A 17,654-nucleotide genomic window follows, 5' to 3' on the forward strand; every position below is an offset into this window, starting at 1 on the left:
TGAGTAAAACACTAGTGGTCACGAGACTCAAGCTCACACTCCAGTGGTTAGTGGTAGAAACTGCACAAGTGCAAGCCTACTGTACAAAAAGGTGTCCGTTTGAGGCATTACAAATGTGCTAGTATAAAAAAAAATACAACAGACAACCTGAAAACAGTACCCTTTATTTGAAGCTAGATTTAAAACAGATACCTGTCATAGATCTACTGTAGGCATCTGTTCTCTGCGTCATTCAGTCTTCTGCTGAAATATTCCTGAATTGATTGCTGTAACAAGCAGTATCTCTCTTGTCTACTTACACGGACTCCACCTTAACCACATTCCTCCACTGCAAAAACGGGTATTCGGTAAACCTGGTATTCTGTTAGACTTTAATTTAAATATCCTCTGAGAAAGTAAAATAAATACCTCAGGCAGGAACCCAGGCTATTATTTTGGTTTCCGGCATGTAAATGTCCGATGTGGCATTAACTGTAAGGGCTTAGGACACTGCTTTTCATGGATAGTAGCCTGTCCTCTAGAAATCAAGATCATCATCAGGGTCCTCCGGGTCATAATCATCATTGGCATCAGGCTCATACAGGATCTGTCCTGAACTGAGGCCCAGGTGCAGAAGTGCTGACTTTCTGGAAGAAGACAAATGCGGAGTTCAATAAACACTTGAGGCAACTTATTCAGACAGCAGCAAGCAAGGACAGTAGCAAGACAGTTTGGGGAGAAAAGGCATGGATGGTGGAATCACAGTGGAAACAAATCTCACTTCTCTTTCCTGAAGTCGAATGGAAGCGGCAGTTTTTCTTTGGCCTCTCTCTCTCTGTATCGGACAGGCGGAGGTTAAAGGTCAGGTTGGCGGTTGGATCTGCCTGGGGCAAGACGAGAGAATCATACAACACAATTGGCTTATTCTTTCTCATTCTCATATAGTACATGTCAGGAATAATACAGGTGTGCTAGCTCAGATGTGTCTGTATTCATCCCTGTGTATCCAGGATGACTGAGTTTGCTCTGTATTGTAACTGTCAGGTCCTCATTGATGCTGAATGTCTCTTCCTTGGTAACAGACACAAAACACTATCTGCATAAAATGACTAAGACAGTTTAGCTCCCAGTCCTCTGGTCCCTGGAGCCCCGGTGATGACTGAAGTAGCCATGTGTCGTATCCTTCCCACAGTGCCTCGCTGATGCAGGTCGGAGTGCAGCAGGCCAACTACTCCTCTCACAGCGCTCCCTAATGACAAGGGAAGAAAGACAACTGAATTCTCACAACTTCACTGACTTCAAATGACAATTTTACAACATGGCATAAAATATATAAATATTGGCAACCCAGAACCAAAACTTGCATGAATGCAGCAGACTAGAAAGACACTGATTATAAATACCATGACAAACCTTTCTTGAAAGCCTAAAGTCTCTGGCATATGACAGCAGGGTCGTGATGCCTCAAAATCCATGAGAGAGATTCAATGATGAGTGTCACTGCTTTGGCCTGAGGTGTTTGTTTGAGAAGAGTGCCTATGTCCTCTAGGGTGAACTGATGGACAGTAAATTGTGAGTTTCCAGTCCAGCTAAGAGGATCTGAGTAGGCATTGTGAAAGTGCAGCCTATTTTCAAAGTGGAAAAACATGCAGAAGTGGGCTAGTACTGTTGACTAATTTAAGGAGTTTCTGATTTGTTTCTAGTCACCTCTGTGCAGATGTTCTGTCCAATCCATCTTTGAGTTCATCTTCACTGTCCTCGAACCCCAATACATGGACTGCCTCCTTCCTGAAACACAATATATTGGTATGATATTTGTTGGCATGTGGACTAATATGTTGTTGAGTTGTGTTCTTACACTGGTACAGTCATGCCATATATGAGAGATGTATGACTGCGCATGTGCAAAAATAAATAAAGCGCATTTTTCCCCCGTTCTGGTTAAGACACCAATGATGAACATGTGTGTTTATTCCTCCGTTAAGTAAACCGGTATTCCTGTCCTGAAGATGTCAGCACCAACAGGTTATGGGCCCAGGAGGGAACATGGAAGCCGATGGAATAGATTATATTTCGACGGAGATGAAAAAAAGTACGAGTTATGGGAGACAAAGTTTTTGGGGCACTTGCGTTTGCTTGGGCTAAAGGCCGCCATATTGAGCGTGGATGAAGATGAAGAAGACAGAGAGAAAAATGAAGAAGCCTACGCCGAATTGATACAGGTTTTGGATGATAAAAGCCTTTCCCTGATAATGAGAGAAGCAGCAGATGATGGGAGAAAAGCGTTGAAGATATTGAGGGAACATTATGCAGGTAAAGGGAAGCCACGTGTGATTAGCCTCTACACTGAACTAACTTCTCTTCAGAAAGCCGCTGACGAAAGTGTTACGGACTATATCATTCGTGCTGAGACGGCTATTACAGCACTGAGAAATGCTGAAGAGACTTTAAGTGACGGGCTGTTGATTGCAATGATTCTGAAAGGTTTGCCCGAATCATTTAAGCCGTTTGCCATCCACATAACGCAGAGTGACGAGCCGACAACTTTTGGCGAGTTCAAAACCAAGTTGAGGAGCTATGAAAGCACCGAGAAGTTTAGCGCCATTTCCACTGACGACAACGTGATGAAGGCAAGTAACATTAAAGTTAGCTGGCCAAGAGGGAGAGATAAAGGGACCGAGATAACCTGCTTCAACTGTGGCCAGAAAGGGCACAAGGCCCGGGAATGTACTGTTACTGGAGAGCGCAAAGAACGGAGAAAGTGGTGTAGTTTTTGCAAGAGCTCCACTCATACTGACGCAAATTGCAGACGAAAAAGAAGAGACAATGTGAAACAAGCAACAGATGCTGAAAGCCACACATTTGCATTCAGAATAAGTGACTGTCAGGTTAGTGGACTGAAACAGAAAGGGCTGATGGTTGATACGGGAGCAACGTCACATATAGTCACGGACATCGGGAAGTTTAAGGAGTTTGACGAGACTTTCAAACCGGAAAAACATTCCGTGGAGCTGGCTGACGGAACAAGAACGAATGGTGTCGCGGAGAGGAGAGGTGCAGCGGAGGTTTACCTGAGAGACAACACGGGTCGTCGGGTAAAAACAACGCTGATGAAGGCGCTGTACGTGCCGTCGTTTCCACAGGACATTTTCTCTGTTAAAGCAGCGACAGCCAACGGAGCTTCAGTCAACTTTCGACAGGGGTGTAACAAGCTCATCCACAAGAACGGTACCACTTTTGACATCGAGGAGTACGATAGACTTTACTATCTTAACACTGTAAGTGATGAATATGATGATGGATGTCATGGGTGCTATGATATTCACACATGGCACAAAATTCTTGGACACTGTAATTTTGAGGATGTGTCAAAGTTAGAAAATGTGACAGAGGGAATGAAAATCACAGGTAAAATTGACAAATCTACCCTCAACTGTGAAATCTGCACTCAGGGAAAATTTGTTCAGAGCAGAAACAGAGAGCCTGATGAAAAAGCAAAAGCGGCTCTTGAGCTTGTGCACACTGATTTGGCTGGCCCTATTGAGCCAGAGGCGAAAGATGGGTTCAGATATACTCTAGCATTTACGGATGATTATTCAGGGGCAGTTTTTGTGTATTTCCTAAAAGCAAAGAGTGATACTGTAAAAGCTACTGAGAAGTTTATTGCTGATGTGGCCCCTTATGGGAAAATAAAGTGTGTCAGGTCAGATAATGGCACAGAATTCACAGCCAAAGAGTTCCAGTCACTGCTCAGTAAGAACGCCATAAGACATGAAACTTCAGCCCCTTACTCACCCCATCAAAATGGGACGGCTGAGAGAAATTGGAGAACATTGTTCGAAATGGCAAGATGCATGCTACTTGAAAGCAACCTACCAAAGAACTTGTGGACATATGCTGTAATGACTGCTGCAGTAATTCGCAATAGGTGTTACAATAAGCGTGTAGGACAGACTCCACACTACATGTTTACTGGGAGAAAGCCTGATCTTTCAAAGATGAAAGAATTTGGATCTGTTTGCTATGCATATAGACAGAACAAGAAAAAGTTAGACTCAAGATGTGAAAAGGGTATTTTTGTCGGGTATGATAAAAATAGTCCAGCATACCTAGTCTACTACCCAGACACTGGGAAAGTTCTTAAAAACAGATTAGTCAAGTGTGTTACAAAAGGTGTAGTCGAACACCAAACTCAGACAGATTTGGAAATCAGTGATGATCTTCATGGGGAGAGATTTGAAAACCCCATGCCGAAAGCCAAGATGGCAGATCAAAACTCAGAAGAGACACAAGATGTGCAAATTGAGACATCAGATGGTCAGAGTCCACGCTATCCAGACAGAGCGAGGAAGAAACCCCAGTACTTAAAAGACTATGAGTGTAAAGTGAAATGTGATGACCAGATACCACCTAGTGTTGACTACTGCTACAGAGTAATGTGCAATGCACCACAAACCTTCAAAGAAGCAATGATTTCACCAAAATCAGAGATTTGGGCTACTGCTATGAAGGAGGAGATGGATTCCCTTAGGGAAAATGATACATTCACATTAACCACACTGCCAGAGGGTAAAAATGCAGTGGGGGGCAGGTGGGTCTATGCGGTCAAAAACAATTCAGATGAGACTGAGACATACAAGGCAAGATATGTTGCAAAGGGGTATAGTCAAGTGGCAGGAATAGACTATAAGGAGACTTTTTCTCCAACTGCAAATATGACATCAGTACGCTGTTTGATGCAGCTAGCAGCTCAGTATGACTTAGAGTTACATCAGATGGATGTCAAAACAGCATATCTACATGCTCCTATTGACTGTGAAGTGTACATGGAGCAACCAGAGGGTTTTGAAGTCAGGTCAGATACAGGTGAGCAACTAGTCTGCAAACTGAACAAGTCACTGTACGGCCTGAAACAGTCAGGAAGGAACTGGAACAAAATGTTGCATGATCACCTTAGTGAAAATGGTTTTACACAGAACCCAGCTGATCACTGTGTTTATAACAAACAAACTGCAACAGAAAGGATCATTTTGATAATTTGGGTCGATGATCTAATTATCGCTGCTAGTGATAGTGACTCACTCACAAGTGTAAAAGAAATGTTACGTGAAAAATTTAAGATGAAAGATCTTGGGAGGCTTGGACATTTCCTAGGCATTGATTTTACACAAAGTGAAGGGAAAATAACGATGAACCAAACAAGGTATATAACCAAGATACTGGAAAGGTTTGGTATGTCAGACTGTAAAACAAGGTCAACACCATGTGAACAAAAACCAAACTTTGATGGTGATGGTGAACTTATTGATTCAAAAAGGTATCGTGAAGTGATAGGCAGCTTGATATATGTAATGACATGTACAAGACCGGATATCAGTTGGATTGTCAGCAAGCTGTCACAATACCTATCAGAACCAAAAGAGCAACACTGGATAACAGCTAAACATGTGTTGAGGTACTTGAAGGGAACAATGAATCAGGAGTTGTGTTACAAAAAGGGGGTGGAAAAACTCAACCTTGTAGCATATAGTGATGCTGATTGGGCAGCAGATCAAAGTGACAGACGAAGCATAACAGGGTATTGTTTTAGTTTAACTAAATGTGGACCTGTCATTTCATGGAGGTCTAAGAAGCAGCCAACAGTAGCTTTATCTACATGTGAAGCAGAGTACATGGCACTGGCTGCTACTACACAAGAAAGTTTGTACCTTGTACAGTTATTGGGCGAGATGGATAGTGAGTGTCAATATACACCAGTAACAATCTTTGAAGATAACCAAGGTGCAATTGCTCTGTCAAAGAACCCAGTATGTCGTCAGAGATGTAAACATGTCGACATCAGATATCATTTCATTCGATCTGCACTCAGTGATGGTAAAATAAGTATTGAATATTGTCCAACGGCAGACATGGCTGCAGATGTTTTGACTAAACCTGTAACGAAGTTCAAAAATGAAAAATTCTTGGGTTACATGTTTGGAATATAAACTGACATTTGTGAGATGAATAACTGTAAGCTAAATGTGTTGATAAAGTTAGGTTGAATACGACTTGTACAGTATAAGAGCAAGTGGGGGTGTTGGCATGTGGACTAATATGTTGTTGAGTTGTGTTCTTACACTGGTACAGTCATGCCATATATGAGAGATGTATGACTGCGCATGTGCAAAAATAAATAAAGCGCATTTTTCCCCCGTTCTGGTTAAGACACCAATGATGAACATGTGTGTTTATTCCTCCGTTAAGTAAACCGGTATTCCTGTCCTGAAGATGTCAGCACCAACAATATTAATGCACAACACAAACTATATGAATAACGTTACAAGATAACACAATGAAAATACTCATGCCATGGAAAAGTGATGTACCGTTTATGTGCTGTATTTATGTAGCTTTTCAGGTGTCGACTAGAGTAATTCACATAATCGGTCAAAAGCAAATGTTAGCTAGTTAACTACTGCCAGTGGTTCTGAAAACATTGCTTTTAGTCAGCCAACTGTACCATATGGTGACCACAGACAAGTATATTTACCTTGTGTCAAAATTAATCCTCCAGCTTCTGTTCCTTGCAACACTTCCCACAACATACTGTATTTACAGGCTTAACAGCTTGCTAACGTTATAGCAAGGATGTTGGTTACCACGTGTGATACCTCTTCATCTGCCTTCTTCAAACATTGATGTTCCTCTACAAATCTGACAATTATCATGACTAGCTTTTGTCAGCTGGATATTCATCTCGGTTAACCCAACTAAAGTCTTGCGTTTACGAAAGATTACCTGGACATTAGATGGAACATGGAAGTTTGCGTTTAGGAGAATAATTAAGTTGTGCGAGTGCATTAAATGTACATTTCAACACAAGTCAATCAGCTCGGGTCGGGAAAAACTCCATACCCCAGAAAGCATCTGGTTATTAGCCTGACGCCATTCTTTTTTTCCCATGACATTATCAATGTAGCAAATGGAATTAAATTCTTTATGAAGTGATTGATTGATACAAGTAGAGTCTCCCGGTCAATGACCTATATAAATACAATTTCATGGATCAGGAGAGCAGTGAGCATTCTGTTATGCAGGTAGAATTACCAGCAGTTCAATGAAGAGATGTTGCAGTTCCGTGAACCCCATTCCTGTCTTGTGGAACTTTGGCACGAACGCAGAGCTGGTTGACTGTTTGGAAAGCTGTGGCTAGTGATCAATCGTTCATAAACAAACTACTCAGTGTTTCGGCACGGCTGTGCTGTGACTGGGTCAGAGATGGTAGGAGATAATGATGGAGAAGCAAGTATGGAGCATAGTGGTACAAATAAAGGAGGGAGTAGGGGTTTGAAGGGGAGTGAGAGGTCTATGGAGGCAGAAAATGAAGTTTGAGGAGAGCAACATAGTTTCTAACACTAGCGCTATCCAGGCTGTATCACATCCGGCCGTGATTGGGAGTCCCATAGGGCGGCGCACAATTGGCCCAGCGTCGTCCAGGTTTGGCCGGGGAAGACCGTCGTTGTAAATAAGAATTTGTTCTTAACTGACTTGCCTTGTTAAATAAAAAAAAATAGAGGCAGTTCGGAGGTAGAAAGTGCCGATAAAGTGCAAGACGCGCTGGGAGCATAAATTATTCTGAAGTTTAGGAAGGAAAGGGGAGTTGGGGCGATGAGTCCGATAAGGTTAACGGCTGTGATAAAATAGTTGATCGGGGGAAGTTGTCAATGCTAAATTGTTAAGAGATGGGAACTTCTTGGTGTTCTGTAAGGACATGGCGCAAAGGGAAAAAGCTCTCAGAGTGAAGGTGGTGTCGAGCAGCTGAACTGATCAAGCAGGGAAGCAGTGGATTAAAGGGGTGATAACAGGAGTTCCTGTGAGTGTTAACACTAAAGAGGTAAGGGACAATTTGAAAGGAAGCGTTCTAGTGGATGTTCAAAGGTTGTAAGCAAGAAGGGGTGGAGTTAGGGTAGATAGAATATATGCGTTATTATGCGAGGGCATATGTACTGAAGCCTTTAAGATGTTATAACTGCCAGAGGTTTGGGCATGTGGCAACAGCCTGTAAAAAGAAAAAGAGGTGTGCCATGTGTGGAGGGGAGCTTGAGTATGGTATGTGTGGGGATGGTGTACAACCAAAGTGCTGCAGCTGTCGGGGTACTCATAGTGTGGCATATAGTGGGTGTGAGGCTATGAAGCAGGCAGTGGAGGTGCAACAAGTGAGCGTGGAGAGAGGGGTGTCATATGCTGAGGCAGTGAGGGTGGTCCAGGTCCAGGGACATACAGGTTTAAAGGAGAGATGGGTAGGAGCATCTAGACTGGGGATTACCGGGCAGGTGGGAGACGATATGGTATACTGTACAGAGATAAGAGAAAGCTGGTGATATTCATAGCAGGAGCTGTCAATAGCACTGCTAAAGTAGAGTCTAAAACAGTGAGGATTCAGCTAATAGTGAAAGCTGCTGGGAGACATCTGAGTATGACAGGGTTGACATTGGAAGAAGTTCGAGATGACCTCAATCAGCTGAGGGTGGAGTCATGTATTACTGGGTCTTAGTTATGGTGGTAGTACTACAATGGAAGGCTGTTGGCTAATGGGCAGGAGTTTAAGCAGTTCATCGTAGATATGCCAGCCAAGCCTGATGTGATTTGCGTGCAGGAAACATGGCTCAAACAGAATGTGGAGTTTATCATACAGGGAGGGATATGTTGTGGTTCGTAGGGACAGCGATGTAGGGGGAGGGGGGATGTGCCACCTTCATAAAGCAAGGACTTCCCTACAGGATGCTAGGCAAAGGTATTAAACCCTGAATATGTGGTGGTGGTGGTGGAGGTGTGGTTGAGAGGAGGGGTGATAGTGGTAGTGAACTACTGTAAACCGTGTCAGATATTGGACCTGGAAGTGCTGGAGAGGGTGGAGGGCTAGGATAGAAGTAAGGTAATGGGGTGTGGGGATGATTTTAATTCCCACAACATGCTCTGGGGGGGATGGATGGATGGAAATGGCCAAGTGATGGAAAATATGATATAAATTAAAGATCTGGTGTGGCTGAATGATGGCAGAGGGACCAGGATTGATGTAGCCACAGGGAAAGAGTCTGCCTTGTACCTCACTCTGGTATCTAGTGCGATGGCAGGAATCTGTGAGTGAGAGGTATGGGAGGAGTCGACAGTAGGGAGTGATCTTTACCCCATGGTATGCACAGTAGGCCGGATGGAGGCTGTGTTGTCAGTGGACGGAGTAGGCAGGTGGGTGTTTGGAAGAGCAAAGTGGGATCAGTTTCAGGAGCTGAGTGAGCAGGTGATGGCTCGGGTGGATATGGGAGGGGATGTGGATAATATGAATAACTGGGTAAGAACAGCGTTAGTGGGGGCAGCTACTGAGGCTATACCTACGAGTTCAGGGAGGAGGAGGAAAGCAGTCCCATGGTGGACGGAGGAGTGTGAGGAGTAGGAACAGGGCATTTAGAGTACTGAAAAGGACGCATACCTTCCAACATCTGATTCAGTATAAGCAGGCCCAGACCCTGATGAGGAGAACTCTCCGTCAGACAAAGAGGTCATGTTGGCGTCGGTTCTCTGACACCATTGGAAGGGCGACACCTGTATGGGGGATGATTAAGAGGATGAGCAGGGTCAGAAGGGAGTGGGATTATCCAGTGTTGACGAGTGGGAAGGATGTGGCAGTAACAGATGAGAAGGCAGAGATGATGGCCAAAGTGTTTGTCCAAGTGCGTAGCTCGGCAAATTTGTCAGAGGAGGGGGAGAGAGAGAACGAGAGAGGGGCATCCTGGAGTGCTGGATTGGAGGGAGGATGTACAGTTGAAGTCGGAAATTTACATACACTTAGGTTGGAGTCATTAAAACTTGTTTTTCAACCACTCCACACATTTCTTGTTAGCAAACTATAGTTTTGGCAAGTCGGTTAGGACATCTACTTTGTGCATGACACAAGTAATTTTTCAAACAATTGTTTACAGACAGATTATTTCACTTATAATTCACTGAATCACAATTCCAGTGGGTCAGAAGTTTACATACACTAAGTTGACTGTGCCTTTAAACAGAAGCTTCTGATAGGCTAATTGACATCATTTGAGTCAATTGGAGGTGTACCTGTGAATGTATTTCAAGGCCTACCGTCAAACTCAGTGCCTCTTTGCTTGACATCATTGGAAAATGAAAAGAAATCAGCCAAAATTGTAGACCTCGACAAGTCTGGTTCATCCTTGGGAGCAATTTCCAAATGCCTGAAGGTACCACGTTCATCTGTACAAACAATAGTACGCAAGTATAAACACTATGGGACCACGCAGCCATCATACCGCTCAGGAAGGAGACGCCTTCTGTCTCTTAGAGATGAACATACTTTGGTGCGAAAAGTGCAAATCAATCCCAGAACAACAGCAAAAGACCTTGTGAAGATGCTGGAGGAAACAGGTACAAAAGTATCTATATCCACAGTAAAACGAGTCCTATATCGACATAATCTGAAAGGCCGCTCAGCAAGCAAGAAGCCACTGCTCCAAAACCACCATAAAAAAGCTAGACTACGGTTTGCAACTGCACATGGGGACAAAGATCATACTTTTTGGAGAAATGTCCTCTGGTCTGATGAAACAAAAATAGAACTGTTTGGCCATAATGACCATCGATATGTTTGGAGGAAAAAGGGGGAGGCTTGCAAGCCGAAGAACACCATCCCAACCATGAAGCACCGGGGTGGCAGCATTATGTTGTGTGGGTGCTTTGCTGCAGGAGGGACTGGTGCACTTCACAAAATAGATGGCATCATGAGGGAGGAAATGTAAGTGGATATATTGAAGCAACATCTCAAGACATCAGTCAGGAAGTTAAAGCTTGGTCGCAAATGGGTCTTCCAAATGGACAATGACCCCAAGCATACCTCCAAAGTTGTGGCAAAATGGCTTAAGGGCAACAAAGTCAATGTATTGGAGTGGCCATCACAAAGCCCTGACCTCAATCCTATAGAACATTTGTGGGCAGAACTGAAAAAGCGTGTGTGAGCAAGGAGGCCTACAAACCTGACTCAGTTACACCAGCTCTGTCAGGAGGAATGGGCCAAAATTCACCCAACTTAATGTGGGAAGCTTGTGGAAGGCTACCTGAAACATTTGACCCAAGTTAAACAATTTAAAGGCAATGCTACCAAATACTAATTGAGTGTATGTAAACTTCTGACCCGCTGGGAATGTGATGAAAAAAAATAAAAGCTGAAATAAACCATTCTCTCTACTATTATTCTGACATTTCACATTCTTAAAATAAAGTGGTGATCCTAACTGACCTAAAACAGGGAATTTTTACTAGGATTAAATGTCAGGAATGGTGAAAAACTGAGTTTAAATGCATTTGGCTAAGGTGTATGTAAACTTCCGACTTCAACTGTATATCCTTATGAACTGCTGTTTAATAGAATGGGATGTCTTTGTTTCAATGTCCACTTGCTTACCACTTAATGCATTGACAACACATTACTTAATCCTAAATAGTAAACTAGTATGTACATTGGAATGTAACCATGTGATTGGGAGGAGTAAATAAACAGTTCAGTGAATAAGTGGTGAAGTTGTCACCAAGAGCGGTCATCCATGGAACAAAGCTTTAGCCTTCATTTTACTTATTGGTGTGTCTCGATGAATAACATGGGTGTGGCCCTCAACGGGGTGGGGTTGTATGGTGTATGTAAACGTCCGACTTCAACTGTAAATAATGCGTTGAATGCACCATTTACCATGGCAGAGCTGAAAAGGGCAATAGGTAAGGCTGGGTTAACCCAGACCCAGTGCTCTGCTTAGAAGCCAGGAAAGCTCAGGTAAACAAGGAGACTGTTGTAGCTGTCTTTTTTGATGTGGCGAAGGCGTGTGATATGATGTGGAAAGAGGGATTGTTAATTAAGTTTGGTATTATGGGGGTAGGAGGAAGAACGAACAACTGGATAAAGGATTTCCTGTTTGGAAGGTCTATCCAGGTGATGTAGGAGTCACTATCAGGTACCTGGTAGATAACGATACACCACAGGGGAGCGTAATTAGTTCTTCTCAATAATGATCAATGATGTTTACGCTCAGGTACAGCCGGATATTGGGAGGTCGTTATTTGCAGATGATGGGGCCTTATGGAAGAGGGAATGAAATGTGCCATACATAGTCAGGAAGGTACAGGAAGCAAGTGATGAGGTAGAGCGGTGGGCATTAATGTGGGGATTCAGGTTCTCTGTAGAGAACTCAGTGTTCTTTTATAGGAGGAAGGTGGGAGATGAGGTATGCTTGAGGTTATATGTGAGAAACTTGGAGAGGGTGGGGGCCTTCAGGTTCTTTGGGGTATACTTTGACACTAAACTGACCTGGGCAGAACACATTGAGAGAGTTTACTTTTTTTTTTAAATTTAACCAGGTAAGCTAGTTGAGAACAAGTTCTCATTTACAACTGCGACCTGGCCAAGATAAAGCAAAGCAGTGCGACACAAACAACAACACAGAGTTACACATGGAATAAACAAGCGTACAGTCAACAACACAATAGAAAAAAAGAAAGTCTATATAGTGTGTGCAAATGGCGTGAGGAGGTAGGCAATAAATAGGCCATAGTAGCGAAGTAATTACAATTTAGCAGATTAAGACTGGAGTGATAAATGACCAGATGATGATGTGCAAGTAGAGATACTGGTGTGCAAAAGAGCAGAAAAGTAAATAAAAACAATATGGGGATGAGGTAGGTAGATTGGGTGGGCTATTTACAGATGGACTATGTACAGCTGCAGCGATCGGTTAGCTGCTCAGATAGCTGATGTTTAAAGTTAGTGAGGGAAAGTCTCCAGCTTCAGCGATTTTTGCAATTCGTTCCAGTCACTGGCAGCACAGAACTGGAAGGAAAGGCAGCCAAAGGAGGTGTTGGCTTTGGGGATGACCAGTGAGCTATACCTGCTGGAGCGCGTGCTACGGGTGGGTGTTTTTATGGTTACCAGTGAGCTGAGATAAGGTGGAGCTTGACCTGGCATAGACTTATAAATGACCTGGAGCCAGTGGATCTGGCGACGAATATGTAGCGAGGGCCAACCGACTAGAGCATACAGGTCACAGTGGTGGGTGGTATAAGGGGCTTTGGTAACAAAACGGATGGCACTGTGATAGACTGCATCCAGTTTGCTGAGTAGAGTATTGGATGCTATTTTGTAGATGACATCGCCGAAGTCGAGGATCGGTAGGATAGTCAGTTTTACTAGGGTAAGTTTGGTGGTGTGAGTGAAGGAGGCTTTGTTGCAAAATAGAAAGCCGATTCTAGATTTGATTTGGGATTGGAGATGTTTAATATGAGTCTTGAAGGAGAGTTTACAGTCTAGCCAGACACCTAGGTATTTGTAGTTGTCCACATATTCTAGGTCAAAACTGTCCAGGTCGTGATGCTAGTCGGGCGGGCGAGTGTGGGCAGCGAACTGTTGAAAAGCATGCATTTGGTTTTACTAGCATTTAAGAGCAGTTGGAGGCCACGGAAGGAGTGTTGTATGGCATTGAAGCTCGTTTGGAGGTTTGTTAGCACAGTGTCCAAAGAAGGGCCAGATGTATACAGAATGGTGTCATCTGCGTAGAGGTGGATCAGAGAATCACCTGCAGCAAGAGCGACATCATTGATATATTACAGAGAAAAGAGTCGGCCCGAGAATTGAACCCTGTGGTACCCCCATAGAGACTGCCAGAGGTCCAGACAATAGGCCCTCCGATTTGACACACTGAACTCTGTCTGCGAAGTAGTTGGTGAACCAGGCGAGGCAGTCATTTGAGAAACCAATGCTATTGCGTCTGCCGATAAGAATATGGTGATTGACAGAGTCGAAAGCCTTGGCCAGGTTGATGAAGATGGCTGCACAGTACTGTCTTTTATCGATGGCGGTTATGATATCGTTTAGTACCTTGAGCGTGGCTGAGGTGCACCCATGACCAGCTCGGAAAGCTGTTGGCCGGGGTTGGGGTAGCCAGGTGGAAAGCATGGCCAGCCGTAGAGAAATGCTTTTTGAAATTTTAGATTATCATGGATTTATCGGTGGTGACCGTGTTACCTAGCCACAGTGCAGTGGGCAGCTGGGAGGAGGTGCTCTTGTTCTCCATGGACTTTACAGTGTCCCAAAACGTTTTGGAGTTAGAGCTACAGGATGCAAATTTCTGTTTGAAAAAGCTAGCCTTTGCTTTCCTGACTGACTGCGTGTATTGGTTCCTGACTTCCCTGAACAGTTGCATATCGCGGGGACTATTCGATGCTATTTCAGTCCGCCACAGGATGTTTTTGTGCTGGTCAAGGGCAGTCAGGTCTGGAGTGAACCAAGGGCTTTATCTGTTCTTAGTTCTACATTTTTTGAAAGGGTGAGGAAATTACTTTTAAAGAACGACCCGGCATCCTCGACTGACGGGATGAGGTCAATATCCTGTCAGGATACCCGGGCCAGGTCGAATAGAAAGGCCTGCTCGTAGAAGTGTTTTAGGGAGCGTTTGACAGTGTTGATGGGTGGTCGTTTGACCGCGGACCCATAGCGGATGCAGGCAATGAGGCAGTGATCGCTGAGATCCTGATTTAAAAAAGCAGAGGTGTATTTGGAGGGCAAGTTGGTCAGGATAATATCTATGAGGGTGCCCATGTTTACGGATTTAGGGTTGTACCTGGTGGGTTCCTTGATGATTTGTGTGAGATTGAGGGAATCTATCTTAGATTGTAGGACTGCCGGGGTGTTAAGCATATCCCAGTTTAGGTCACCTAACAGAACGAACTCTGAAGATAGATGAGGGGCAATCAATTCACATATGGTGTCTAGGGCACAGCTGGGAGCTGAGGGGGGGTCTATAACAGGCGGCAAGAGTGGTGGGAAAGTCTAAGAAGGTGCTAAATGTGATGCGCTATCTGACGGGGAAGGAGTGGGGGGGCTGTGCGTTCCTCATTGAGGACCATGTATGTTGCATTGATCTGATCTGTAATAGACTATGGCAGTATAACGTATGTTCGGCAGCCCGGACATCGTTGGAAGGCTAGATGTCATACAGGGGCAAGGACTCAGAATATGTAGTGGGGCGTTTCGGACGTCCCCAGTGGCTGCAATACTGGTGGAGATGGGGGACATGCCATTGCAGATTAGGAGACAGCAGCTGGGAATTAATTATTACAGGGGACATGGGGTGTCTCATCCTGCAAAAGGGATTTTACAGGCATGCTGGGAACATGAGCGAAGACAGAACACGAGCTTGGGTTGGGTTGGTAATGGGTGGGTAATATCCAGGCGAAGGAGATGGGACTGTTACCGGAAAGGAGTTTAGTCCAAAGGTAGCTATTCCTGTAAATCCACCATGGCTACTCCTGGAGTCGCCTCTTTGACAAGTAAATTAGAGTGTCTAGTTTGAGAAACAGACGCCTCACAAGTCCTCAACTGGCAGCTTCATTAAATAGTACCTGCAAAAACCAGTCTCAACGTCAACAGCGAAGAGGACATTTCTAAGTGACCCCAAACTTTTTAACGGTAGTGCACATTTACATTAAGTGGTTTGTAAATTAATACTGCACAAAAAGTGTTTTTTCCCAGGTTATTTGATCAAGAATTCATCTTGCAGGATTCAATGGTTGGAATTGTAAGAGTTGTTGCCTTGTCCCTTTCTCTGTGATTGTGTTTCTGGAATCCTGAAAGAACCCAACCTTGCCCACAAACATTTACATCAAAAGGTGCAGCGTTATGTGCAACTACATTTTTTGCCAAAGCAGAGATGCTGAAAAAATGTGTTTGCCTAAGCTACAGACGTCTATTTTGGTCCGCTAATACTAGTAAAGGCCCAGTGCACTATTTTTGTGAAGAGAATTTTTTAAAATCCAAATATATATATATATATGTATGTAGGGGTGCTGAGGGTGCTGCAGCATCCCCTGAAAAATCTCAATTAAATATATATATAATATATATACAGTGAGGGAAAAAAGTATTTGATCCCCTGCTGATTTTGTACATTTGCCCACTGACAAAGAAATGATCAGTCTATAATTTTAATGGTAGGTTTATTTGAACAGTGAGAGACAGAATAACAACAACATAAATCTATAAAAACGCATGTCAAAAATGTTATAAATTGATTTGCATTTTAATGAGGGAAATAAGTATTTGACCCCCTCTCAATCAGAAAGATTTCTGGCTCCCAGTTGTCTTTTATACAGCTAACGAGCTGAGATTAGGAGCACACTCTTAAAGGGAGTGCTCCTAATCTCAGCTTGTTACCTGTATAAAAGACACCTGTCCACAGAAGCAATCAATCAATCAGATTCCAAACTCTCCACCATGGCCAAGACCAAAGAGCTCTCCAAGGATGTCAGGGACAAGATTATAGACCTACACAAGGCTGGAATGGGCTACAAGACCATCGCCAAGCAGCTTGGGGAGAAGGTGACAACAGTTGGTGCGATTATTCGCAAATGGAAGAAACACAAAGAACTGTCAATCTCCCTTGGCCTAGGGCTCCATGCAAGATCTCACCTCGTGGAGTTGCAATGATCATGAGAACGGTGAGGAATCAGCCCAGAACTACACGGGAGGATCTTGTCAATGATCTCAAGGCAGCTGGGACCATAGTCACCAAGAAAACAATTGGTAACACACTACGCCGTGAAGGACTGAAATCCTGCAGCGCCCGCAAGGTCCCCCTGCTCAAGAAAGCACATATATATGCCCGTCTGAAGTTTGCCAATGAACATCTGAATGATTCAGAGGACAACTGGGTGAAAGTGTTGTGGTCAGATGAGACCAAAATGGAGCTCTTTGGCATCAACTCAACTCGCCGTGTTTGGAGGAGGAGGAATGCTGCCTATGACCCCAAGAACACCATCCCCACCGTCAAACATGGAGGTGGAAACATTATGCTTTGGGGGGGGTTTTCTGCTAAGGGGACAGGACAACTTCACCGCATCAAAGAGATGATGGACGGGGCCATGTACTGTCAAATCTTGGGTGAGAACCTCCTTCCCTCAGCAAGGACATTGAAAATGGGTCGTGGATGGTATTCCAGCATGACAATGACCCAAAACACATGGCCAAGGCAACAAAGGACTGGCTCAAGAAGAAGCACATTAAGGTCCTAGAGTGGCCTAGCCAGTCTCCAGAACTTAATCCCATAGAAAATCTGTGGAGGGAGCTGAAGGTTCGAGTTGCCAAACGTCAGCCTTTTCTGTCTCTCACTGTTCTAATAAACCTACCATTAAAATTATAGACTGATCATTTCTTTGTCAGTGGGCAAACGTACAAAATCAGCAGGGGATCAAATACTTTTATCCCTCAATGTATATTTTTATTTTATTTTTTTTGTTCTGATTTTTCAGGGGATGCTGCAGCACCCTCAGCACCCCTACTTCCCGTGGCTATGCGTATACCCAAATACTTCTCTGCAGCTGCCAGCACAACAAGATTCCCCCTCACAGCCTCAACCAAAGGAGCACATTGTGCCAGCAATGCACCTTGTTCCATAGCAGAAAGCCTCCACACCCAGACCCAGGTAGACACTCATATCCTTCTTGACAGGTCATTGTGCTACACTACAATGTGCATGCATGTAGACCAAGTGTAATCTGCTGTGCTCCTTCTTTCTGCCAGTGACCCCCCCCTGATGTTCAATTAAAACTCACCAGCTGATTGCCGTGTACACTGGTCAGATTGACCA

The 17,654-nt window shown here is 44.0% G+C and overlaps 2 long non-coding RNA genes across 3 annotated transcripts; one reads left to right on the forward strand and one right to left on the reverse strand.

Moving 5' to 3' along the window:
* Positions 1–145: 145 nt before the first annotated feature.
* LOC115194184 (uncharacterized) lies at positions 146–7,196 on the reverse strand. 2 transcript variants are annotated; one of them, XR_003878316.1, is made up of 5 exons: positions 7,069–7,196; positions 1,687–1,767; positions 1,393–1,534; positions 761–1,228; positions 146–626 (listed from the first exon to the last, which is right to left on the reverse strand). It is a non-coding gene; the product is annotated as an uncharacterized LOC115194184 (long non-coding RNA). The 2 variants fall into 2 exon arrangements; XR_003878315.1 differs by lacking the exon at positions 7,069–7,196 and adding an exon at positions 6,512–6,893.
* Positions 4,932–5,932, forward strand: LOC115194185 (uncharacterized). Its single transcript, XR_003878317.1, has 2 exons — positions 4,932–5,182; positions 5,234–5,932. It is a non-coding gene; the product is annotated as an uncharacterized LOC115194185 (long non-coding RNA).
* Positions 7,197–17,654: the final 10,458 nt, after the last annotated feature.

The sequence above is a fragment of the Salmo trutta genome, chromosome 5 (genome assembly GCF_901001165.1).
Source record: "Salmo trutta chromosome 5, fSalTru1.1, whole genome shotgun sequence".
In the NCBI taxonomy this organism is placed as follows: Eukaryota; Metazoa; Chordata; class Actinopteri; order Salmoniformes; family Salmonidae; genus Salmo; species Salmo trutta.